Source organism: Odocoileus virginianus, chromosome 34 (assembly GCF_023699985.2).
Source record: "Odocoileus virginianus isolate 20LAN1187 ecotype Illinois chromosome 34, Ovbor_1.2, whole genome shotgun sequence".
In the NCBI taxonomy this organism is placed as follows: domain Eukaryota; kingdom Metazoa; phylum Chordata; class Mammalia; order Artiodactyla; family Cervidae; genus Odocoileus; species Odocoileus virginianus.
The window spans coordinates 10,145,038-10,172,483 of record NC_069707.1 but is presented as its reverse complement, the minus strand read 5'-3'; the positions used below and the strand labels follow the sequence as shown (position 1 = coordinate 10,172,483).

At 42.4% G+C, this 27,446-nt stretch overlaps 1 protein-coding gene across 9 annotated transcripts in view; it reads left to right on the top strand.

Annotated features, from left to right (window-relative positions):
- The window catches only part of ARID1B (AT-rich interaction domain 1B), a 412,333-nt gene that overhangs the window by 19,356 nt on the left and 365,531 nt on the right, over positions 1-27,446 (top strand). The gene's annotated exons all lie outside the window — the stretch shown is intronic.

Genomic DNA, 27,446 nt, shown 5'->3' with positions numbered 1-27,446 from the left:
TGGTTTTGGACATGTTGGGTTTGAGATGTGTTCCAAACAGCTAAATGGAGATGGTCGTAGGCAGAGAGAAAACAGGGATCTGGAGTAGAGGAGGATGATAGGGCCCGGAATATAAACGCGGGTTCTCAGTGAGGGGTGTCGGCCGAGAGTGGGGTTCGTGAGTGCTGTCAGGAGCATGGGTGTGAGGGGAGGGTGGCTGAGGGACTTTGGGGGAGCACTAGCATTGAGGCGTGAGAAGGAGGCAACCCCAGAGCTGTGCAGGGAGATGGAAGCGGTGGAGCAGGCTCCACAGAGGCCACGGAGGGCAGAGGCTTCCCGGAGAGAGGCGGGCACAGCTGTGGTGAGCATCGCGGGACGGTGGGGGAGAAAGGGACCTGGCATCCGGGTCATTTTTTCGTTGGTGACCTGTGGGAGAGCAGGTGGGAGGCCGAGGAGAAAATAGGAAAGGGGAAGGAGGCTTTGGGATGGTTGGAGGAGCAGTAGGGTTATTTTGTTAGTTAAAAAAAAAAACAACAACCCCCCCAAAACCTGACTTGGAAGCAGGGTAGAGAAGCCACGTTGCTGTGCCCAGGCCGGCGCTGGGTGCCCCTCCCCCGTGCCCCCGGCTCTTCTCCTGCCGGGATGCTGGGCCCGGCTCCGCGTGCGCAGGAGGGCTCGCCCGCTTCCTGCGGCCCCGGCGCCTGCTGCGGCCCCGTTGGCGGGACTCGGTGTTTGCCTACTGAGAGCCGCACGTTGTTGGGTGAGATCTTAATCCTTGAGAGCCCCCGAGACCCTTGGTGAGCTGGCTTGTGAACACGAGGTAGTAAGTCAGCTGGTCTGATGGAGGTGTCTTTAATGAATGGAGAGACTTAAAACGCAGATGGTTTCATCGGGGAAGCTACCTCTGGCTTCAGCGATAATCTTAGGCAAAGGCAGCGGTCAGTAGGAGTGTCAGTTGTTAAACGTTTTCTCATTATTCCCTCTGAAATCTTGGCATTTGAGAGCTGGTGTTCAGGACTGGCTACTGAAAATTCTGGAACAGTTTGCTCTGTGTGTATGTTTATCTCTGACATCGAAATTGTTAATGAAAGACAGGTATGTGTCCTCTGCCGTATACTTATAGTGACACCATTCTTTGAAATATAACTCACATACCCATCCCCTCTTGACTATTACAGACTATAGATCAGAGTCCCTCCTGAGGTAAAAACCTCAAAGGGAATCTCATTTGCTTTTCTGTTTTACTGAAATATTAGATATTGAATAATTAGTAATACATACTTTGTTGAACAATTATGAGAGTCAGGCACTGTGCTAAGAACCATATGTGAATCATCTGTGAATTCAGTACTATTATGTTGTACCCATTTTACAGATGAGTAAGCAAAAGGCACAGTCTAGAAATGGCACATAACTAGAAATGGCACAGTCACAGCATGAACCCAGCCATCTGTCTCCTCTGCCTTCTCAGATCCTGTGCTGTCTGTATTTACACTCAGCAGTTACTAGCATGAGTAGATTTGGGTGAGTGGCCTGAATTCATGTTGTGGAAGCTGTCATTATGGTTGCATATTTTTTTTCTTGCTTGTTGCAATCACATCATTTGATATTCTATGAGGATGTTGAAAAGTTGATGAAGAAAGATAGCTCCTTTCCACAGATTGGGTATCATTTGGTTAGAGAGAGAGAGAGAAAACAGAATCTTCCAAGAAGTCACACAGTGAGTTGGTGAAACGGGAGGTCTCGTGATCTTCTTGGTGTCCTCGACTGGGACTCCCCGCTTTCCCTGTGGCGCACGTGTCTCCTCGTTAGGAAGCAGATTTGAACTAAAGTGCATTTCTTTTTTGATGAGAATGTGAAGGGGATCTTTGTTATTGTTCAGTCGCTTAGTCACATCTGACTCTTTGCGACTCCATGGGCTGCAGCACACCAGGCTTCCCTGTCCATCACCAACTCCCAGAGCTTACTCAAATTTATGTCCATCGAGTTGGTGATGCCATCCAACCATCTCATCCTCTGTCGTCCCTTTCTCCTCCTGCATTCAATCTTTCCCAGTATCAAGGTTTTTTCTAATCAGCTCTTCGCATCAGGTGACCAGAGTATTGGAGTTTCAGCTTTAGCATCAGTCCTTCCAATGAACACCCAGGACTGATCTCCTTCAGGATGGACTGGTTGGATCTCCTTGCAGTCCAAGGGACTCTCTAGAGTCTTCTTAGCACCACAGTTCAAAAGCATCAATTCTTTTGGTGCTTAACCTTCTTTATGGTCTAACTCTCACATCCATACATGACTACTGGAAAAATCATGGCTTTGACTAGATGGATCTTTATACTTGGTTGAGTTTTCTATACCATTCCCCTTTCCAAAAGAGAAAACTCAGCATCACGGTACATAGCATGACTTCCAGCAGACAGCCTTTTTATCATTAAAAATACTCTCTAGAACTGTTCTGTCCAGTTTGGTAGCCAGCAGCCATATGTGGCTATTCAAATTAAAATTAAATAAAATTAAAAATTCAGTTATGCAGTTGTACTAGTGACAGTTTAAATGCTTAAAAGCACAAATACAGCATAGACCAGAACTTCGCCATTGTTGCAGAAAGTTTTATTGGACAGTGCTGCTCCAGAAACTCTGGTTGTCTCTTGTAGTTTTTCAAACAATTTAAACACATGATCGTGTGCACTGCTCTTAGTAAATAAAAACACGCGCCTCTTGAATTTTTAGATGGCTATAAATAGGATCCTGAATAACCATTTTCGAAACTGTCTTCGTTATCAGCACAGATGTGTTGTGATGATCCACAGTTAAAAAAATAATGAAAAAAATCCAGTGGAACAGTATTATACGAAAGAATTTCTTTGTCTGTTTTGGAGTGTTCTGCTCAGGCTTCTGCCAGGTTGCCTGAGGAAGAGAGGACGGGGAGGGCTTCTTTGTTGTCCACTGAGTTTAACAGGAAAGGTGTTGCTGCTGTTTGGACCCGAGCACGTGGGGGGCTTTTTAAAAAAACTTTTAATTTTATTTTGGAGTATAGCCGATTAACAGTGTGATAGTTTCAGGAAGACAGCATTAGGGACTCAGCCATGCATATCCAGGTCTCCATTCTCTCTGCGAGGGGCACTTTGATTTGATTTTGTTCTATATCCTCTGCAAATAAATGTAACACTGGTTAGTATTTTTTTTGTCTTCTGCAGCATTTGAAGGGAAGTACTTGATTTCTGTCTGTGTCACAGTTTTGAACTTTAACCAGTGGCCGGGTGGTTGAAATAGGTTGTGCGTTTTGCTGCAGAAAAAAAATCGAATTGCTTTCTCAAGGTTGACTGAAATGTTTTAACTCTTCATAGCAAATGAGGCGTGAAGCAAATTGTCAAAAGGATGGAGACAGAATTATCGCAGTACCGAATGTTTAACTGGCTGCTGATGCTCCACCGAAGGTGTGAGCCGGGCAGATAAATGTGTAAATGGCACCTTTCTCCTTTTCTCCTACCCGATTTCTTGCAACTTGTCTTCACTAGAGGACCTAAATCTGTGTCAGAAAAGTCACGGCCCTTCTGAGAGTGTTAGATTATATTGTTGCTATAGGAGGAATCGTTAAAAAGTCCTATAGGCTATGGATCAGAAGGAATAGACTTCCTGTTTGCAAACATTTTGCTTCACATTGTCATGAGATGAAGCAAAAATAAATTTTTCATGTCTCTGAAAGCTTGATGATGAGTGAAGTAGTATGTCAGTGGTTCTCGAAGCCTGTGTTCTCTGTTCATTTGCTCTGCATTGTTGTACTCAGAATAATACCCTTTTTAGGATTTAGTTTGAATAATAATGCTTGAACTGAAAGATACTGAAGTGTTTAAATCATGGACTTCTTTTAGAATATCAAATGTTAATTTAAGGAATGGCTAGAGGTTTAGTTTAATAGGGGCCACTTCATATTTTTGGCTGCTACTCCTTCACTTTTCATTTTGAAGCTCCTCTTTAAGTTCTTAGAATTCATTAAGAGAGAGCAAATAGAAGGTTACAGCTCTTCTAGCCTCCTGGGGCTTTAATTTCAAACATGGAGCGTAGAATGGCCAAAATAGATATTTCACACAAAGTGTGAGGGGAGAAGTATTAATAAAGAGAAAGATTATGTTTTGGTTTTGTTTTTCTGTGGCTAAGTATAAGTTATTTTTATAGTTTAAGTATTTTTAGCATCTTATATGCAAAGGGGTATATGAGTATATGTGTACATAAACATTTATGAGTATGTTGTCTTATGTGTATTTATGTATGTGGGTACATATTTAATATAGCTTCAATTAAAAACAATAGTGAATAGTATAATTGTGTCACATTGATACAGCTGTTAGTACTTTGCATCTTTCCCTCTGCTTGTTACTTCTGATGGGTGTATGTGTATGACCACTTACTCCATCCTCTTTTCTACTTAACTGCTGCAATGATACATGTATGTAAGAGGTGTTATAAATTGATTATACAGCACCCATGTTTGGATAACCCATGATTATCCAAATACCCATGTTTCCTTTTTATCAGACCAACTTTAGTATGCAGAGATGATGGAGTTACTTTGGCATGTGATTTTGTATATTTATTAAAAAGTCTTTCAATGAAGATGTAAGAGCCAGCCCTTTTATTTATGGAATGCAATCCACATTTATAAGTTTATGTAATAGAAACGCATGTATATGTCCTGTGAGTTCTTCAAAGGTGGTAGTGGATGCTGCTTGCCTTTTCAACAGGGAACCCAAATATTTTCCTTTTCCTTCCCTTTGATGACTCTCATCTTTGAGCTAACTAGCTGTCTGTCTGTCTGTCTGCTGTCATCTTCATCGCTCTGTGTGCATATCTGTCTTGTACAGACTTAGGTTTGCTTTTGCTTTTGCATTTATTTACGACCCGCCTGCCTCCCACATCAAGTGAATTTTTCGGTTGCTTTCACAGCCTGCTCTTTCTTGTTTTCATTTTGTCTTTTTCTTTTTTTTTTCTTTTCCGTCTTTTAATCCAGTTCTTCCTGTCCCTCCTAAGCTGCTCACATTATAAGCTTCAAATTCCTATCCTGTCCTGAGTGGACGTTCATATTAAGTTTTTCCTATGTCTGTTGTTACTTTTTGCTGCTCTGTATTAAAGACCTGAAGGCAAATGTAGCATAAACGCTTGCCTTTCTCCTGCTTCTTGCTGGGCAGTAGGTTTAGCAGGGTAGGGAATGCATAGAATAGTCTAGCATGTAAGGCATTCAGCTTGAGCTCTGCCACTTATTATGTGTAAAGAGGTGATAAAGTGCTGGGTTGTTTTGAGGATTAAATGAGGTAGTCCACATAAAGCATACAGAAAGTGTTTTTAAGTGCTGACTGCTACCTATTACCGGAGAAGGAAATGGCCACCCACTCCAGTGTTCTTGCCTGGAGAATCCCAGGGACTGAGGAGCCTTGGTGGGCTGCCGTCTGTGGGGTCACAGAGTCGGACACGACTGAAGCGACTCAGCAGCAGCAGCGACTGAAGCGACTCAGCAGCAGCAGCAGCAGTTGCCTGTTAGCATTGCCGTTATGGAGGAGGCAGCTCTATACTTGATGCAGGACTGGGTGTTGGTTTGACTGAATACTCTGCTTTCAGGGCTCTTGCCAGAAAGCTTTTTTTTTTTCCTATCCAGTGGCTACCTTTGCATAGAAAAAAATTTTTTTTCTATCCAAAGTCCACCTTTGGTTTTAATTTTTTTTCTTTTTCATACCTGGATGGAAGAAAAAAGTAGGAAAGAGTTCCATACATTTGCCATTTTGAAACCTTGTGATGTGATTGTTTTCCAGTTAGAAAGCTCATTCCTAAGATATAATGGCTGCTTTGCCTCTATCACAGTCACTGAATTAGGTTCAATGCTGCGCCTTAGAATCTTAACCATAAACCTCTGTGCCCTTAATTAGTAAAATGGGGCTTATGTGAAGTGCCATAAGGTCTTCCGTATAAGGATAAACTCATGTACTACAAGGTATCTAAATAAACCTGTAAAGCATTAAAGAAATAGATTATGGCCTTCAGAAAGTGCTTTTAGTTCCTGAAGTTGCTGTGCCTTGGTATGCTCTCAGCTGAAGAGCAGGTTCTGTCTGAGGCTTTCCTAATTTCACTAGAACTGGCTTAGAGATGTTCCTCCCTCCATGCGTCCTTTCCTCTAGAAACACATTTCACAGAAAAATAGATTTCCCGAAGCTTTTCTGCATCACATTTTCAACCAAAGTTTAAGTGTGGGTTGCTTGATTTTGCTTAGTAATAATAACTTTGCAGATCACTTAATTTCCAGAGTGTTTTCATGACCTAGTTCTCACAGCAATCTTGTGAGGGTTGGTTAATGTCCCTGTTTTATATATGCGGAAGCGGGAGCACAGTGACTGGGTTAAGGACACAACTTGGATCTCAGCTAGATTTTGTGCCCCAGATCTGAGCTTTGGCACTGCACGCCATCTCGGTGGTGTGGATGGTATCTGTTCGAGTGACTGTCACACTTAGCATTTAGATCTGGGCTGGACAGACTTTTCCTATTAAGGGCCAGGTAGTAATCATTTCCAGTTTTCTGGGTGTGGTCTTTGACTTCCTGCTGATGGCTCTCTAAAATAGTCAGACAGTCTGTGAACAAAGGCCGGGGTTGTGTGTCTATAGTAGTACGGACACAGCCATTTGAATTTCATGTAATTTTACATGTTGTAAAATATACTTCTTCTTTTGATTTTTTTCCCCAACTGTTAAAAATGTAAAAAGCTTTCTTAGCACACTGGTCCTGCAGAAACAGGTGGTGGACCAGACTTGGCCTGTGGGCTGTAGCTTGCCAACCTCCAGTTTAGATCATGATGTAGACAGGACACACTTTTCCATTTCAGGTTCCATCCAGATCTTTACCACCCCTCCCCACCTCGTTAGCCGCCTTTATTTACACAACTCTCTATTCTCTGGGACTTGGGCTCCAGCAGCAATGCTTAGCTGGCGTGGAGCTGTAAGATTTTAAGTCCTTCAGAAGAACCTGAGGTCCAGAGGGAGTGAAGGGATCACCCAGACTTGGGAATCCCGTTAGCAACAGAGCCTGCACTGGTTAAGCCAGGGTTCTTGATTCTCTGTGCGACGATTTGTTTATTTTTTACTGACTGTGATTTAACTGTGTTTCTTCATGTTGTAGGTGCTCTGTCAATTCCCTGAAGATTTTTTTTTTTTGGTAAATTATTCAAGTGTAATACATGAAGACACTCATGTAAAATATTCGGACACTGGCAACATGTACATTGGATGCTTAAATTTCCTTGTACTCCTTCCACTTCTCAAAAGTATGCAGTCTTAAATGTGTTTTTGAATCCAGTTTTTTCTTTAAAAATACTGCATATGAACATATGCAGTTATATGAACATAAACACCTAGGTATCAATCATACTGTACATATTCTTGGGCTGGCCTTTTGCCCCATTGAAGCCTCTTTCAGACACATCACAGTAGTTTTACTTTTTTCCTCTGGGTAATTTTATGTGTGTGGTGTGTGTAGAGGTTCTCTTTTTATTGTTTAAACAGTCTCAACGAAAAACAAAACAAAACACTGTCATTTCTACCATGGGCCACTGAGCCATTTTGGAATGTCATTGTCTGCTGAGGCAGTTGGCCAAGAGGATTTGCCTGGAAGGACCACGAAGAGTCTTCAGCTCTGCTCTACTTTCTTTCCTGACACCCTCCCCTCTGCCTCACTGTATGCTGCACAACAGAGTTTCTTACAAGGAGCATCTTATACAAACGCGGCCTTTTCATCGCCCTGCTACCCCTGATGCTTTAACCCTACTGCAGTCCAAAGCTGAAGTGAAGGGAGACCTTTCAAAATAATTGAATTCAGTAATTGAAATTTCAAAAGTAATTGAGAGGAGATGAGAGCATTTCCTATTTGGAAGGCATCTGCTCAGGTTTTTTTTTCCCTTAACTTATTTTCCTTGTATCTTGTTAACTTCAGAAACAAGAGCAAGGAGAACATGGTGGAGTGGGTACCACGATTGGAATACCTCTAAGTTCTCATTCCTTTTCAGGTGCATGCTAAATAGATAGTCCAGTCAGATGTAGGCCATAACTTTGTAATTAAAATCTCTAGGGAAAAAAAAGGGAGCCGCCTCTGTGTTCTTGGCACGCTATCACGTGGTGTTCTTGTGAGTGTGGGCTCTGGCCAAAACTGACTGTGACCCAGAGCAGCCCTGGTTGCTGAAGTATTTGTAATTCTCTGTCGACCCCGTACTGCAGATTGCCATGGAGTCATACCTTTTCCCCTTTCAGTTTTTCATACTTGATTTTTTTCAGTTTAGCTAAAATTTAAAATTTCAAGTACCCTCAATCTCCACAGTTAATGAAAATTGAAAATAAAAAACATCTGTGTTGTTTGTTAATAAGGATTTTGTTCATTAGTTGCACAGATTATTTGTTGATCTGGTTTTAAAATATAAATGAATATCCTCTTGTTTTTACTTGATGAAAGAAAAGAAAAAATATTTAGGGTTAACTGTTTAAATGTTTAACTGTTTTTAATAAACAGTTAAAAATCTCTTTTAAAAAAACAGTGAAGGATTTTAATTTCATTGGACTGTGGGGAGAATATTTTGAAGTTTGTACATAGAAGTTTGTTTTATTTGTGTGACTCTCATTAAAGTTAATCAAAGTCACATGGCTGAGCAGATCTCTGAACGATTACTTGTTGGAGATTTTTATTCACTCTCTACCATTTACTCAGTTGATTTGCTGTTATTCTTTTAGAACACCAGTGGCCTAATGTAAGGAAGCATTGGCCACCTTATTCTGGGGCTCCTGTATGTTGTTTGTTCTGTGCACCAGGCCGGTGCATAAAGGCTCATGTGTTTTGGCTCTGGACTGCTGAATAGTGTCGTGTCGTGAAGGACCTCCTGACTGTGGAGGCAAGGCACGGGACCCACGATGAGTCTTCCAGTCTTTGCTTCACAGGCTTCCTGAAAGATGTGGTCGTCCTGTACTCAAGAAGTTATAATGGGGTATCAACATTTTATTAACCCAGAAACCGGTATATAAATTCAGCTGCCCTTCTTTTTAAAAAGAAGTTTTACAGTTGTAAAATTTTAGCCCTGTTTTAATTTTGAAATCTAGATTAAACATAATCCCCGGAGTGCTCTTTCACTGTTGCAGTATAATCTTTTCATATGATACTTGATTTAGTTGGAAACAAATTAGTAACTATGCATGCTTAAAGGAAGCAATTTAATAAACAGGATTTCAGAGAAACCTAATCAGAATTGTAAAATGATACTAGCAAATCAATTGCGTTATACAGAACAACTAGGTTAGATGTAGCTTTTAGATAAGTGTGGGCAAATCTGAGGCTTCTGTACCACCATTGTCAAGAGCATTTAAAAATTTGCCTTTTTTACTTAAAAGAGGAAAAAGGAGAACTCCCCTCCCCCCTAAATTTATTGGTTCATTCAAAAATGGTTCAGAAATAACCATGTCAAGTCACTTGGTCTGAGGCCAACCAGACAATAAATCTGGCTACAGCTGTGACATGGTCTCTCAAATTAGCTTCAGCATGCTGGACAAGGCTTGTTCTTGGGAGATGGGCAGGATGTGTTATGTGGTAAGGTAATAGGAAAAAGGTAAAGAGATACAGCCCTAAATGTGAGGATTTAAGCAATCAACTAGGAAAGCTCTGTGGCTAAAGCCCAGGAACAGGATTTGGAAATGAGGTAAAGACTGGCAGGTGACAGGTTCTAACCTTTGGGTACCCTTCATATGAGGTATAGGCAGTGAGAAAGAAGCAACTCCCATTTTTAAATCACTTTACATCCATTATCAGTGCGTGTGTGTATACTCTTTAATGGTTGCCATTAGTTTTAACTACTTATTTTTAATTCACAGTTTTGTTCACATTTTCCACATTTTCTTACACTACTATCACTGCTTAATACTTCTATTTTTTTAATTAGACTTTACATTGACCTTTCAAGCATATTATAATCGCCTTATTCAATTTACAGATATACATTGTGCTGGGGCCTGGGATATACAAATTTAATACCTGCTTGGCAAACTATTCTGTTTTGTAGATGAGGAAATTGAAGCCTAGAGAAATTGAGTGACTTGCCTCATCTCAGGTCTCTTAGATGGCAAACAAGAATTTGATTCCTGCTCCGGTTGTATCTCGATTACAGTTTGAGGGGTGTTTCCTTTTATCGTTGTAAACTATCTTGCTGTTTAACCTGGCCTCTGCTGTTGAGGACACAAATAACAGAAAATTGCAATGAAAACTTCTAAATACTACAATAGAGATTTCCTCAGCGTTCTCTTAAATCACAGAAGACATGGTTTTTATTCTCTCTGATGATTTCAAGACGAACTTGATGGGGAAGGTGATCCTTGAGTCCAGGTTTGAAGGATGAGTAGGAGTTTGCCCAGAAATGGGAAGTGTAAAGAGCCCCCAGCAACTTCTGGTACTCTATGCTTTAGGGCTTCCTGTCAGTGAAAATGTAGAGCATGGACACCAGAGCAGCAGCCAGTTCTGCCTGGGAGGAGGTTAGGAGCAGTGGTCTGCCTGCACGAGGAAGTGAGGGGTGACCATGTGGAGAGCATTCTTTTCTCTAAGTTGTGGATTAGCTTTCTTTTGCTGCATAACAAATCGAATGTCTTAAGACAGTGCACATTTGTCATCTCAGGGTTTCTGTGGTAGGGAGTCCAGGCATGCCTCCCTGGTCCTCTGTTCAGGGTGTCAGAGGCTGTAGTCAAGGAAGCGGCTGGACTGCACTCTCATCTGGAGGCTTGACTGGGGAAGGCACCCTCGGACTGCTGGCAGAGCTCCTGTCCTCGTGGTTGTGGAATTCATAGCAGCTTGCTTCTCAGAGATGGTCTGTGCCGCTGGGGGTCTCTCACTTCTGGGGAGGCCTGGACCTAATTTTAAAGGGCCCACCTGATCATGTCAGGCCCATGAGGATATTCTCAGTTTTGATGAACTGAAAGTCAGCTATATTAGGGAATTTTAGTTACCTCTGCAAAATCCCTCACCTTTGTGATAATCTCTGTGTTAGGTGCAGGTCACAGGTGTTGCCCATTCTGCAGGAGAGGGCATCGCACAGGGCTGTGGACCCTGGGGGTGGGAACAGGAATCCCATGGAGCCCTCTCAGAATTCAGGTTGTGTGCCGAAAAGTCAGCAAAAGTAGCAGTGGTGTCTTCAGTTCAGTTCAGTCACTCAGTCATGTCCGACTCTTTGCGACCCCATGAATCGCAGCACTCCAGGCCTCCCTGTCCATCACCAACTCCCGGAGTTTACTCAAACTCATGCCCATCGAGTTGGTGATGCCATCCAGCCATCTCATCCTCTGTCATCCCCTTCTGCTCCTGCCCCCAATCCCTCCCAGCATCAGGGTCTTTTCCAGTGAGTCAACTCTTCGCATGAGGTGGCCAAAGTACTGGAGTTTCAGCTTCAGCATCAGTCCTTCCAATGAACACCCAGGACTGATCTCCTTTAGGATGGACTGGTTGGATCTCCTTGCAGTCCAAGGGACTCTCAAGAGTCCTCTCCAAAACCACAGTTCAAAAGCATCAATTTTTTGGAGCTCAACTTTCTTCACAGTCCAACTCTCACATCCATACATGACCACTGGAAAAACCATAGCCTTGACCAGACGGGCCTTTGTTGGCAAAGTAATGTCTCTGCTTTTTAATGTGCTGTCTAGGTGGTGTGTCTTAGTCTTCTGTAGTAGACTAGTGTAGAGTAGTTTAAGCAACAGACAGTTATTTCTCATGGTTCTGGAGTTTTGACGTCTGAGATCATGGTGCCAAAGAGGTTCCATTCTGAGGCCTCTGCTCTTGGCTTGCACACCTTGCCATGTGCTCTCACAGCTGCTGTGCATGCCTGGGGAGGGAGAGAGAATGCCCTGGCCTTTCATCTTGTTACAAGGATGCCAGGTCTATCAGATTGGGACCTTCCCTTGTGAGTTCATTTTAACTGTTGTTCCCTTTTTATGGACCCTGTTTCCAAACACAGTTACACTTGATGTTAGAGCTTTAACATAATTTGGAGACACAGTTCAGTTAGAAGAGTTTTCTTTTCACAGTTTTTTAATATCAAGGAGCATTAATTGGAGTAGCTTGGAAGGGGAATCTGATGGCTGGTAGAGACTCCTTCCCTGGAGGACTCCAGTCAGACCTGGGAGATCCTGACTCCATCATTTATATTGCAGGATAATCTTGGGCAAGCTGCCTAATCTGGGAGGTGGCTTCCTTCAACCAAACCCTGGTTTGTAGTATTGAGGGCTTCACAGGGTTTTTTGTTAGGATTGGTCCTCTTGATTGTAAAGCACATTGCTTTACGGGTGCTCAGCTCACAATAGGCGCTCATTAAGTAGTAGCTGTTATTATCATATTTGTGCCTTGATCTTTCTGTATATCTTTTTCATCTTTTATTATCCATGTTAAATGATAAATTTCCCATGAATGTTTCCATTTCTTGCAGCTGGAATTACTACCTTCACCTGAACTCTCCTAGGCCTTTATTTTCCTCTGTCCTGTGGTATTTACAAGTGTATTTCTACCGTGCATTGTTTATATATATCTGTTATCTCCTCTGTTATGATGTATGTTTCGTAAAGTCAAGGACCATCTTACACATCTGCGTATCTTTTATGGCAACTTTACACGTTAATGTCTGTTCAGTTTAAATAAACTTGAATGAATGGATATGGTCTCTAACTTGTTGCCTCTTTTATCTAAATCCTTGTTAACCTTTTATAATTCACGCCTCTTTTGATAAACATAAATTTTGTCAAACCTTTTCCAGCGTTCAGATACATCCTATCAGAAGACCAGGTCCCTATTCCCCAGTTCCTTTGAAAAGATAGCTAAATTTTTCCTGTACATCCTCAACAATTAAGATTCTTTTTTAAAATCAAACTCTACTTTTACATAATATGTTACATATATAATACTTTCCTCTTTCCAAATGGAAAATTATAATCCTGAATATGCATTTTCCACTGCATCCTCCTGCCAGTTTCATTCCTGTTTATATAACATTTATCCATTTTATCTTCTGAGTTACTGCTCTAAACCATTTCTGATATACTGTAGAGCCCTGTCCTAGGTAGTAGTGACGCTGGCATGAAATGTTTAGGTGAAGTTGCCACCCTCTTTGCACTGGCTTAAGAGAATTCGGTCTTCCCCCTTTTCAGTTCTTTTGTAAGGAAAGTACTGAATCGATAAGGGCTTGACTATGTGAACCCTGTTTTCTGAAACAGTTACACTGTGTGCAGCTTAAGGAGTGATCCTAGGCATCCCTTATGCTCTCAATGCCTTTCCAGAGTTGAAGCACTTTTTGTAGACACTGACTAATCAAAACGGAGGGCATCCTTGTGAGCTAAGTAAAAACTGTAGACTTGCTGCTACTCTGCAGGGGAGTGAATGTGACCCGGAGGTCAAGAAAGGGCCTACCCTTCCGAGGCGCCGCCCCTCCCCCTGATGCTGTGCTGGAAAGGCTTTGCCTCACGTTCTTCGGCTGTGAACTTGTGCTCTTAGCGGGCTGTAGTGGGCACAATGTGCCAGTTAGCTCTCTTTACCAAGCCAGCAAACAAAACACATTCAGTCACAAGATAACAGAGCAAATTTATGAGGTGATCTTCCTTTTAAAAGGAAATCTGTGGCTGTACAGAGGAGTCAAAATTCACTGTACTGAAAGGAAAGCAAATTACCTCTGGTCTCCCGAGGAGGCCTCTTTTAAATTCAGAGTGACCCATTTAAAAGAGGCCTTCATTGGAATTGGATTGCATTGAATGGGGATTGTTTTAAATGAGTCCCCATCTAAACTAGAGAAAGAATTTTCTGCCTTTGAAAACAGTCGATGTTGTGGTCCCCCTTGCTCTGAAGGAATCTGGAGAATGTGGGAGATGCACCCGAGAGCTGGGAGGGAGCAGGATGTAGGGTACGTTCTTTCTGCAAAGGAAAATTAATGCTAAAGAAAAACAGAATCTTTGGTAGATCTCATGCTCACGGGTCCATTTGAAAATACGATAACAAGGGTATAACCTGGTCTCACTTTTAATGTTAATAGCTTAGAAATTCCCTTTTTTCTCCCTTGTTCTATAGTCTTCTTATCCTTTTACAGGGCAAGTACATTTTAGCCTAATTTTTGTTTAATTTCTGACAGATTTCTAGGTGAAGGTCCATCAATTACTAGTAGACTACTAAATATTAAATAGTGAGCAGTAAAGGAAATCTAAAAAGTGTGTATCTTAACAATACTAGCTTCTGTTTTCAAAAGACCAAATGAGCATATTCTAATGTGTGTTTTTGCATATGCTTAAAATAGATATATTTTGGTACTAGTCATAAACTCACAAAATTTCTGGTTATGCCTTTTTTATTAGAAAAGTGAGAAAGGCAGAGTCTGGGAAATTGAGATGGCTAGCAGTGGACAAGTAGTCTACCAGACTAATTTAGGGCTGCTCTTTATCAAGATATAAATATTTTATAACATAAATTAAGATTTAACTCTAGTGGGGAATCTGTGCTTTTACATTCTAGTTACTGTTTTAATATAGGAAAAATACTTCATGCCCTGAACCCTAGATTTGTATGTTAATTAATTTAGCAGAAGGGTATTGATATACAGTGTAATTAGCATGAAACACTTTCAACTTTTTCTGAGGCTGAAGGGGGTAATGTAACTTCCTTGGTTTTCCTCTTTGCTCCCTTTCACCCCTCACCCATGTTTAAAATAGCAGTGCTCGTCATACTGTCAGAATTTCATGTTGTGACACCCTACTCAGAAGTATGACAGCAGGTAATGACAGCAACTGCCTCCTGAGAATCAATCAGGCAATTAATTTTGTAAATGAAATGCTGATTATACAAAGCTTCACATGAGAGGCCCAGTGATTAAAATCAATTTAACAAATTGTTTCAGGTGGGACTTGATTAATAATTTTCCATAAATGCTAAAGATATATGACCAGCATACCTTGTTGCTACTCTTGCTCTACAGCTACATGTAAAAACGTCTCGTTGCTCCGACTGCCCGGCTGTATGTAAAATAACCTGCAGGTGAGCCGAGCACTCCTGTCCTCGCGCACTGCACTGCGGTGGGAGGCGTGTGCGTGCACGCACACGTTCTCGCGCTCGCTCTGTGGTTGCTTGTCCACCGACACAGCTAGCTCACAATGAAAATGGAATGCATTATTGCATTTTTGTATCATCCTGGTTTATGTTTTCCAAGTGTTTTACTTAAAAAAAATAATAATAATAAAGCAAAACTGAAAATGTGCCCAGACAGCTTCGGGTCTGACCAAGTTAAATAGGTCTTTTTCTCTGTGTAGAATGTTTTAGACTTTCCTCATGCTGACAGATATGTATTTTAAAGAGTGGTATTGCTTTATAGACCTCTTCCCGTCTTAATTACAGTAGCAGCTATAAACATAATTTGAAAAGGGATGTCTTAAGAATGTTAGGAATGGTGACAGTGTAGCCTGGAAATGAAAAATACCTCTGTTCGAAGCATTACAATTCGGGTCCAGGAGAAGTCTCACGTGGAATTGGAGCCATGGTTGGATGTCTTTCTCACATTCATATATCAAACGTTTATTATGTGCCTATTATAAGCCAGACTCGGGCTCAGGTTTCATAGCTTTTATTACTTGTAATTCACACATCTAGGAAGGCAGTATAATATTATTTAGGAGAGGGTGGCTTGCAGAGGTAAGGGTCAAGGTGCACTTGAATTCTTTTATTTTAGTTTTTTATTAATGCAATAATAGCAACAATAATTTGCTCATTGTGTATGAGAAGTTGGGTCTATAAGGAGATATTAAGAGGAGGGAGACGCTGTTTAGAGGATTGCAGTTGGTTGTAGACATGTTTAGCATCTGTTCAATAAGAGAGTCTTCGTAGATGACGGAATCCTTTATCTAGTGTTACTTTGTGAACTGGAAACCTTTCTCTAGTTTACAGGTGGCCAGAAGTATGTGGGGTGCAAAGGCTTTCTAGAAGGGGATGTTCCTGAGTGCGTGGCCCTGCAGTGTGTGACTGTACAGCTGGGCAGGTCTATGTAGTGTGGGTGAAGACCTGCTGGGCGGCGGGCGTGTCACCTGTAGGTGAGCCCTGATGGTTTGCATGTTGAGCTTTGAATTCTGTAGACCCCTTTAGAGCCTTTCTCTCTCCCTGTTGACCTCAGGGCAGATAATTGACAAGATTTCTGTAACAGAAAGGAGAAATACCCCTAACACCCACATTCCTTCTGATCCTTTACCGTGACAGCTGGAAGTTCCGGCAAGGAGGTGGATGATGACTCTAGAATTCCAGAACGCTAGTGTGGGAAGAGACCTGTTGTAAGGGTTCATTTCTCAGTCTCTCCCTTGCCACGTGATGCCCAGAGGAGTGAGATGGCCCAGGAGTAATTGAACGTTGTAACCGGGCCCTCCCTGTGTGCCAGGCCCTGTCTGAGTGTTCCGTCTGCTGTGTTGTGGAAGACTTACAACCATGCGGTGAAGTGGGTGCTGTTACCATCCTTAAATTCTCAGAGGGGGAGACTGATGGTCAGAGAGCTGAAGGGATCTGCCTAGGCTCGCACAGTCAGTGGTGAGCAGGGTGTAGGCCAGGTGGCTTTAACGCCAGTCTGTCCTGGGCCTGGCTCCACTGTCTGGAAGCTTCTTCCAGCCCTTAGGCTGGATCCCTAGAGAGATAGGCTCTTTCTGCATAGTGAGCACTTGAACTGATAATTACCTGGTGGTCTTGAAACCCTTGGTTTCCTGCAACTGAAGTCTTTGTCAGGGACAGTTTTGGGATAGTCCTTTTTGTTTATTCTAAGATTTAAAAATCCCAGATGTGTTTTCATTTGGGTCGTTGCTTTCCTTTAAATCTGAGAACTTGGTAGGGACGTGACTAGGCGAGCTGATCTGCTTGGACCCTTTGTAGGGAAGAGGTGGGAGCAGGGTGACATGTGAAAGTGGTTATAAAACTACTTTCTGAAACTTGCAAAAATGACATGGAAGAGCTCTGGGTTAAAAGATGGCTCGTGTCACGTCTTTCAGGGCTGGGCCGAGATCTTTTTAAAGCATCTTTAAGAAAGCCAAGGGGGCAGAGCCTCATTAAATCTTGACTGGGGGCGATAACCTGCAGCCATGATTTGTAAGAAAGTGTCTACCACGGAAGGGGGAGCCCCCACTTTTTTTTGTGAGTAATTTGTGTGTGTGTGTGTGGGGGGGGGTGGAAGCCTCCTAAGAATTTGTAGAAAAATATACCTAAAAGTTTGTGTTCATTGTGTGTTTTGCCAACTTGAGTACTTTCAATCAAAGCACAGCAACCTCCACCGCTTCCCAGTTAGTTCCGGCTTATCACGCCCACTTATCTTTTCTGTCTGTCCTGCTCTGTCTCCTCGTCTTCTGAAGGTTCCTTCGCCCTGTGGTCCTCCCACGCCGCAGCCCCCAGCCTGCCAGAGGCCCCCTGACGTTGCGCCCTCGTTGGTGGCTGTTTCTTCTGAGCACCTGCAGACTTTGCTTGAAGACCCCTTATGAGGGGTGTGATTCTTTTGGTTTTCAGTTACCGCTGTCTTTCCTTTTTGCCCCCCTTTCCTTTTTTAGCTTTTATTTTGTTGAAGTCACATTTGTAGGAAAGTTAACGAGACTAATACAGAGAAATCCCATATACCTTTTACTCATCACTTTTTAACATTTTACTATTAAGTTTATGTATGAGTCTACCCACCTATCTGTCTGTCTATAGCATATCTTCCCTGAATCATTTGAGATTAGTCTGCACACATCCTGCCCCTTTAATCCGTAGTAACTCCAGGTCCTTAGTATCATGTGTGTTTCCTAAGGTTTTTCTTTTATATACCCCGGTGCAGTCATCACTGTCAGGATGCTTAACTTGGAAGCAGTACTTTTACCTACAGTCCATGTTTTAATTTTGTCTGCTGGCCTAATAGCATCTGTGCAGTAATCTTCTTTCCTTTGTTGCAGTATCCCGCCTGGAACTTTTATGTTGCTTGTAGCTGCCCCGAAACTCTTTTTTCAGTCTATAAGATTTGACTGTATATGAGTCATGTCAACTTTTCTCTTTGAATAATCACATTACAGTAAGAGTCAGTATATGCTTTCACTGCACGGTGGCTCTGATAAAGTAGATCTTAAATAGCGCCCTGTCTCCGAAGAGAACATTTGCTCGGAGTGAAGTGGGGTTGGGGTCGGGGGGGCGTCAGTCGAGAGCTATAGCTTGTATGTCAGCACAGCAGGCGTTTTTGTCCAGAGATAGGTAAGTCAGTTGCTAACATTCATCATATTTAAATGGCATTTTCTTTAATGCCAGTTTAAAGTTGTTAATTTTTAAAAAGTAGATAAAATGCTTCGAAAGAGGCACGATATCATCCATGGAACTTGCTGGAAAAATCAGTAACTTTTCTGATTTGTCCTTAGGTATGGCTCTGATAGGTCTGGAATTGTTTATCCATGTAAACCACACAGCAAGTATCTTTAGACTGATTGTTTTCTTGAGGGTGGTATTACGTTCACTTGAAAATGGGAAAACGAAGGCTTTGAGCATGGTTTACCCATCATGTTTCACAGCTAGTCAGAAGCAGGAGAGGGATATGAGCGCAGCTCTGCCTGAGTCAGTGTCAGACTTTATGTAGTTCCACTTTACTGGAAAGAGTAAGTTGGATCCTGTTTGTTCTCAGACAGGATCCTGTTTGCCATTGAAATATGATGAATGTTAGCAAACTGATAATTTATAGTGTCTGGCCGGCTTTTCCACAGGGTGAAAGATTCTGAGGCTTACTGGATGTTGGGGAAATGAATGCTGGGGTTTATAAGCAGTGCCTGTCTTACGTACATCAGTCGAGGAGCGAAGAGTATCCGTGCCTCAGACTGATAATCTGGAGTTACACCTTCATATAATAATGATGTTAATAAACGCTGTCACTGTTAAAAGCCTGTCACATGCTGAAACCTGACTTTATTATCTCTAATTCTCAAACAGCTGTATGGTAAAGTGGTCGTGTCCTTGGTGTAGCTGGGATAACTGAGATGAAGTTTAGTTAAGAGGTGAACCTTTTTTTTTTTTAGCATCACACAGCTTTAAAAGTGGTAAGGTTTAGATTTGAGTTGTTCTCACAAAAGCTTCCTTTCTTGATTTAAATCTGTGTCTATATGGGAAATATACCATATTATTTCCCTTTCTTAAATAAGAGCCTGCTACTCGGTTGTCAGTAGTAGTACAAGGATACGAACAATATTACGTACTTTGAGATGTAAATTTTAGAAGTTGTTAACACCATGGTAATAGTTCTACAGTTTTGGATGGTGAGAGTAAGTCTGAGGAGAAATAGAAGTATATTCCATTACTATTTTGACGTTCCTTTTAGATCTGATTTACTCTTGAAATAAAAAAATATATATACACACTTTGATTTGTTCATAAAATCATTGTTTTCTAAATTAATTCAGAAGTGTAGTTGAGTCAGACAGTGATTTACTCACTGAATTGACTTACAAGTTGCTGAACTTGGGGGTATTAGGCAAATGATAGGTTTTGCCAATTTATAAAAATCAGGGAACGAAAATAGCCTTATTTTCTGGTCAAATATTCTGTTGTGCCCAGATGATAGCTACCAGTGGGTTTAGTATTTGTTGTCCTCACTTCATTCCTTTTTCTGTGGGGAGTCCAGTTGGGGACATTTATTAGGGCTTTCCTGATAGCTCAGTTGGTAAAGAATCCTCCTGCAATGCAGGAGACCCAGGTTCGATTCCTGGGTCGGGAAGATCCCCTGGAGAAGGGATAGGCTACCCACTCCAGTATTCTTGGGCTTCCCTTGTGGCTCAGCTGGTAAAGAATCTGCCTGCAATGCGGAAGACTTGGGTTCCATCCCTGGGTTGGGAAGATCCCCTGGAGAAGGGAATAGCTCCCACTCCAGTATTCTGGCCTGGAGAATTCCATGGACTGTATAGTCCATGGGGTCTCAAGGAGCCGGACATGACTGAGCGACTTTCACACATGAAGTCATCATACAAATACTCTTGCAGACTTTGACGAGTGCCGTGAAGGAGAAGCACAGTGGTTTTGGAGAGGGTTGCGCCCCAGTCTGGCGCTCAGGGAGGGTTCTCTGAGGACAGGGCTGTAGCGCTGAGTCTTGCAGGAGAGCGGGGCTCCTTCTCTGAGGAGGGAACCGCTCGGCTGAAGGCCCGGTGGTGGGCAAATTTATGGTTTCTCTAGAGGCCCACAGAAGCCGGTGTGGTCGGAGGGGGAGATTTCCTGTTGGCCGCAGTGATGTGTCCAGCTGACCAGACTCGGTGAGGGGTTGGCTGTGGTGGAAGGGAAGCAGGGAGTCGAGAGCATCCTGGATGCAACTGTGCATCTGGATGGGGGTGTGTTTCACTGTGAGCAGGAACAGAAGGGATCCTAGCTATCCAGGCAGGGATGTTGGATAGCAATTGGATATATAGACCTCTGAGGCTGAGAGAAATCAGCCAAGGGTGACACATTTGAGGGGCACAGACATGAGGCGGCAATGGAAGCTGTGGCTTATGTGAACTTGGGAAAAGTTTACGATGGTGTGTCCTTCTTGGCCTCTTACACCTATCGACCGTCTGAGGCCTTCAGGCTGCTAGAACCCTTGCTGTTTAACTGGCGATGCAGTATTGAGGAGGTTGCTGCTTTCTCTGGTCAGCAAAAGTTCCTCATGCCAGGCATTTTTCTGAGTGCTAGGTATGCAAAGATGAATAAGGCAGAATGTCCACCTTTGATTAACAGTATGCTGCAGAGACAAAAAAGTAAATAGGTTAAATTATTGAGTGATTTTTGCTCTGACTGCAATTTGCTAATTTGTTGAGGAAAAGCAAAAAGATTTAGGAAATTTTCACTATGTGATAAATAATGTGGTACTTCATTTAATCAGTCCCCCAGCAACACAAGAGGTGAACACAACTCTGTATTAAGTGTGAGCATGATTCTACAGAGCTAATAAGTGTATCTGTAGGATTCACAGCTGGGTTTGTCTGACTTAAGCCACCTCCCTTTCCCTTATACCTTTTTGTCTTATTCTAGGCATTTTTATAAACTATATATTATACATTATATATATATTATACATTAGGAAAGATGGAGGAATTTGAAGTGGGCAAGAGGTTGTCACCCAAGGGGAGACAGAGACTTGTGCTTGCGTAACAAGTGTAGTGAGTGAGTTGGAAGAGTGCTGTGGATGAGTGGGAAGGACTTTCCTAAGGTTTCTAAAGAAGACCTTCCTCCAAGAGTGCTGGTGCCTGGATTCATGTCAGTCTTTATGAATGGCACTAGCAGTTAGCCAAGCCTCTGTCCTCTCCTTTGACCTCTTCAGTATTTTTGTCAGTCCTGTGGAGGAAGGCATGAATGAAATGGTGTGCTGCTTTAATTGGTGGCTGACGTCAAGATAGGAAACGCAGTTAATATGTTAGATGTCAGGCTAGAATAGTGACCAGATACATGCAAAATGAAAATAAACAGAGATAAAAACTTTTGCCACTAGGCTCAGCCTAACCAACTGTGTAGGAGGAAAGGGGGGAGGCATGGTTAAATCTCAGCTGATGCGATGGATCAAGGGTGTGATGGGCCTGTCAAACAGTGACAGGTCTGAGGCCAGGTTTGTACTCAGGTAGGATCCAGAAGAGAAGCAAGCTCCTTCCCATAATATGTTTCATGTTAAGGGGGTTCAGAATTGGTGTATTTTGCTTAGAAAAGGGAAATAGATATAGCTATCTTCAAATATTCTACAAAAGGATCAAACTTTTTTTTTTAAAAAAGCAGTGGGTGTAAATTATAAGGGACATTTTTATTATATAGAAGGAAGAAATTCACAACATTCATGGTTGCAGACACTTTTAGGGGATTCATACATACATCATGTATGGATCAATGGGGCTGTTTTCAATTCTACGGTTCTGTGTTTCACTGACAAATCTTTTATCAGGGTGCATGAAGAACTGTGATCAAATGATAATGTATGAAGTGCTTTGGAAATGCAGGGTAGATGTTGGTCATCATATGATTATGCCAGTCAGGACAGGCTTTTGATGGCTTCTAGAGGATGTTACATGAACTTCTGACACCATATGCTATATATGGGATGTATATACATCCTGGATGTATTTTTTTTTTTAAGTGTCTCTAAGAGTTAAGAACCATTGCTGATAATTGTCACTTTTTATTGGTAGTTTATGGAAGTGACTTTATGCGTAGGTAACAGCATATTACTATTTCATTTCTAATCTTAATGATTCTGAAAAGTAAGAACCCAGTGATATTTTAGATTTGGGATACATGCATGTGTGTACAGAATTGTAGATACTGGTTAGTCAGTCTTACTTTTTATTTTCGAGAACACTTTATGTGGCCAGTCCTCATTCCCAGGAGTCAGGAGGCACTGTGACCATCCTAAGTCACCTGTGCTGTTTGCGGAGTGTGTGTGCTCAGGCAGCTCAGACCGTGAAGGATTTGCCTCCAGTGCGGGTGACCCAGGTTTGACCCCTGGGTCAGGGAGATCCCCTGAAGAAGGGAATGGCAACCCACTCCAGCATTCTTGCCTGGAGAATCCCACGGACAGAAGAGCCTTGGTGGGCTACAGTCAACAGGGTCGCAGAGTCGGACACGACCAAGCACACATGCTGTATGCTGAGTGAGACGTTTTAGTCTCCTTGGGAGTTAACTAACATAGGAAAAATGGAAAAAACCACCACGGGTACATGAGTTAAATATCAATATAAGGCAGCCCAGAAGTCGGTTGCAACCTGCTTAGGAAAGATTCCAACAGGTCCCAAAGATAGTGTTCATGGGTGTGGTGACGGGGCAGCTCCCTGGTCCTTGAACCCGGGCTTGTGTGAGCTCGGGGTTAGACAGGCGAAGGGGAGAAGAGAGAGCATCCCTCTGCTGCTTTGTGCTGAAAGTGAGGGTGTAGGTGAGGGGATGGAGGAGGCCCAGTGTGGGACAGCTGTGTCCCTTCCACCCCCACCCCACCCCCACAGCAGGCCATGGTAGTGTTTGCAGGATGCCTGGGAAAAAACAGAGGCATTTTATAGTTATATTTAGACATCATCACAGAAAAGTCAACATAGATTGCTTCATGATGTAACAGCCTCTACTTACAGGTCACGCTGGCCGGCCCTGATCGTTATCAGCTGAGTTTTCACACAGCTGTAATTCATGCACATCACTCTGAGACAGTTGACATTGTTTTATATGTACTTTTCCATGTCCCTGTCCATTCCACTATGCTGATTATGGCCCGTTCCTTTAGATCCTTTTAGTCCCAGTTCCATTTTCATTATAATCATGAGGCAGGTATTTTTTCTTGCACTTGGTGAATGAGAAAACTTAAGAAATGAGCACCAGATTTAGAGTTACACAGTGGTAGTAAGTGGTGGGTGGGGGTGTGGACCCTCTCTGTGCCCACAGCCCATGCTTTCCCCCTTCAGCGTTGGAAGTCGTGTAGCTGCAGACAAATGCGGATAAATAGCACCACTTCCCCATTTGAGTGTCATGCTTGGAATAAGATATTTTTTAAAGCTTTGCTGTCAAGCTTCCTGTCGCATTACCCTTCAGAAAGCGTTTACCACTGCTTTATACATACTAGTTCAAATAATCATTTACTCACGTTATTATTTTCACCATTTCACATATAATGGAATATTACTTCAAAAATTTTTTTTTAGTTGATGGTAAGACAGAACATTTTTCAAAATAATGATTCTAAAGGGGGAGAGTTTTTCTTTCGTTGAGCTCTTGTTTAATCCTGATATATAGATGTGATTATAGATCAAGAAGATACAGTTTTCTTTCTATGGGTTTTTAAATGCCTTTCTTCAATTTGTGGTTTAAGGAATTTGGCTGAAAAATTGTGAAATGTTATATTCATAAAGAAACTACTAATAAGCTACCCCCTTAACTTGGTGTTTAGGAGTGAACACTATTAACATAGATATCTTTATTATAAATACTTGGGTGGGTAGGGATACTCTGAAAGAGTGATAATAAGGGAGTATCTAAGTATAAAAAGCATCAAACTTCTCTTAAGGCTACTAAAATGTATATAGGGACTTGTTCTTTAACTTGGATATCTTTAAAGGGTAGTTGGATTTCCAGACCAGCCTTGGAAAACCTATTTAACCTATAGTACAGCCTAACTGTGCTACCTAATATGTCCAAAATCAATATTCAAATATATATTTAAAAGATATATATTGTATTCCTTCTTATTTAGTATTTCTGGGGATAGAAAACTTTCTGAGACTTTGGAGGATGTGGGCAACAGTGGCAGCTTCCCAGAAGATCTAGGAAAGTGTGTGTGTGTGTGTGTGTGTGTGTGTGAGAGAGAGAGAGATGTATAACTCATAGCTCCATAGCTACATATCTACATACATACACGTCTGAAAAGTTATTTGAAAAAGGAGGAGTTACAAGAAAGTCTAGTCAGGTAATAAAATTCATCAGAAGCTGAGTAACTAAACCGAGTAACTAAACTAGTTATTTTAAGATCTCTTTGAAAATGGGCTGTATACACTGTGACTTTATTTATTTATTTATTTATTTTATTATTAGTTGGAGGCTAATTACTTTACATCATTACAGTAGTTTTTGTTATACATTGAAATGAATTAGCCATGGATTTACATGTATTTACATGATTTACACTGTGACTTTAAAAAGCATTTATTTCATGGAATTGAAGTCCACACTGCAGCAGTTGTGGAATGGTACCTAGAAGAGAAAAATGTGCTTGGAATAACATATTTAGAGAAATAGTTGAGGACTGTTCTTTATGTGGGTGTCTCTAGTATAACAGATTATATGTGAGAATTGAAAATGGTGGTACTCTGAAATACTCCTATCAATAGAAGGATAGATAATGAGAATATGAATGGTTTTGCATTAGATGTGACTACGAGCAAGGAATTGTTTTGTTGGAAAAGCCTTCGATTTGATTTGGGTTTTGGTTTCTTTAAGAAGAGAGTAGTACAAAGCAGATGTTAAGATCCTGCAGTGGTACATATTTAGTGTTAAAAATAGTGAAAGTACACAGCAGGATGAATTTAGATTGTGGATGAATATTTAATAATAGGCCATAAGGAGAGAAGGTTAAAATTAAATAATTTGCTCTGTGTAAGTATCTGTTTTCATATCTGAAGTTTCACTGAAAGGCATCTGATGCATTTTGAGAGGTAGAGATAATCTGTGTATTTCATGCTTTCGATTTTCAGAAATCTCAGGGTTAAGCTAACATTTTGACATGGGTGCAAATTAACTGAATTTCAAGTAGGGCTGTGAGAGTTTATGGCACTGATGAGAAAGATATTACAAAACAATTTTAGTCACTGATAAGATGAATTTGCTGCACTGTTATCTATAGCATTAAAATATAGACATTCCAATCATTTTCCCATTTTAAATTTCTGCTTTAATTAAGCCTGTTTGGGTCATGCACTGTTTAAAGTCAAGTAAGCAGACCTTTTCTATGCCCTGGCTAATTCAGATTGAATGTGAAGATAGGACTGCCTTGGGCCCCGTATTGGAAATTCAGCCTGAAATCTGATTTACTCAGTCTCTCTGTGGGCCATTCATTCACTCTGCAGATTCTAGCATCACCAGCTCAGCCTCGATTTTCACACTTTCACAGAAAGTTTTATTTTACCTTTTGAAAGTAAGTGTGGAAAATCATTACATTTTGTTGTTCTTAGGCATAAATTCTAACTTGAAGCATTCTGAGGAAACTTAATTCTTACTTTCCAATTTTAGTTTCATTACATGAGGTCATCATATGCATATGTGTGTTGAATTGTGAAGTCAGCACCGTTTGTGACGTCAGTATATTGTTTGAGCAATTTCTGTTGTTTTGAGTAAACATTTTTCTTGACTGGTGAAAGTAACACAGTTAAAATTCCATGAAATTGTGAGTTTTGAGCAAAATCACTTGGCCTACACATATTTTCATTCTGGTGAGATCAATTCCTGGCAAATTCCTATGAAGCCCTCAGGACGGAGTCCGCTGTTTCTGTAGGAAGGCTTTGTTAAAGCTGAGACCTACCTGGATGCTCCCTCCTCACAATGCCTGTAGGATGTCCGCTGGGTTGCACTGTGGTCTTTGAAGTGTGTTCTTCGGTGACCTGGTCACCTCTCTTGGACAGCCACCAGCACGTGTCCACTCTGCCTCCGGTGCCTTGCACCATGCACATGGTGGATCCTTAGTGAATGTGTAATGAGTGGGTTATTCCAGGCATTGCAGGAGCACCAGGGTACCTGCCCCTGAGAAGGTGGGAGGGCAGAGATCGTGGGCAGCCTTGTGTGCGGGGTAGGAGCATGAGGGGAAGGAGTCCTGGCAGTTCGTGTAGCCTTCCATGCTTGGGGGGTAGGGTCTGCGCCCCTGGCACCCCGTCACCTGCGGTTCTCGCTCTGCTCCTGGTCTTCCGACATTGCCCTCATCTCTGCTGGGAGCCTGCCCTTGCTCAGGACAGCAGTTACTGCCCCGTCATCATTGGAACATCAGGTGCAGCCCACGCGTTAGCGCTCACCTCTTGGCCACCTGGGCTGCAGTCGGCGTGTGTCTCTACCTGCTCCCTTCTCGGAAGCACCACACTCTCCAACTCCGTTATCTGACCATTCCTCTGGCCTTGCTGTGGCCTCCTTTTCCCTTCTTCCTTAAGTGATGTCGGACTCTCGAATTTTGTCTTCCACCCGTTGTGCCCTTTTTACATATTCTCTGGGGGTAGTTCTTGGGTTTTACGTGCTTCGTATTGCTGAAGTCATCCAGGATTTATTGAGGGTGTGCTGTGGGCCAGGCGTGACTCGCGTCCTGCAGGTGCCCTGTGAGTGAGCAGAACAGAAATCGCTGCCTCCAGGAGCACCTGTCCTCAGCCGCCCACTTCCCTACCTAGGACTCGAGGGCAGACCTGACGCCCCAGGCCGGCATGCGTTGCGGTGCTTCTGATACTGTCACCTGGACCTCCTGTGGGAACCCGCAGTTTTAACATGCAGAAGAGTGAAGGCTCCCGCCCCTCAGGGAGGGTGGATCTGCTTCAACCCCGGCTCACTGCTGGCTCAACTGGTGTCTTATTACCTGTTAAGCCACCCTTGCCTCCTGTCTTCCATCACTCCCAAGTCGAGCTGCGATTCTATCCTCTTGCTTGAATCTGAGCGTGCTTTCTCCCACCACTGCTTCGGGCCCAGGACCTCGGCTCAGCAGCCTGTTGGGGCAGCCCAACCTGGCTCCAGGCCGCTGCTGGGGGCGCCGTCCTTCTGAGAGGCAGGTGTGACCATAACTCGCTGTTAAAAGCACCCAGTGGTTTCCCCCAAGATGCAACCGGAAGCCTTTCAAGTGACGTGTGAGGCTCACCCACCCACTGGCTTGGGCCCGCTCCAGCTGCTGCTTCTCTTCGCTGGGGTCTAAGCTGCTTCTGTTTCCTTGCACGTGCCAGGCAGTTCATCATTTCATGGAGCCTGTGCTCGA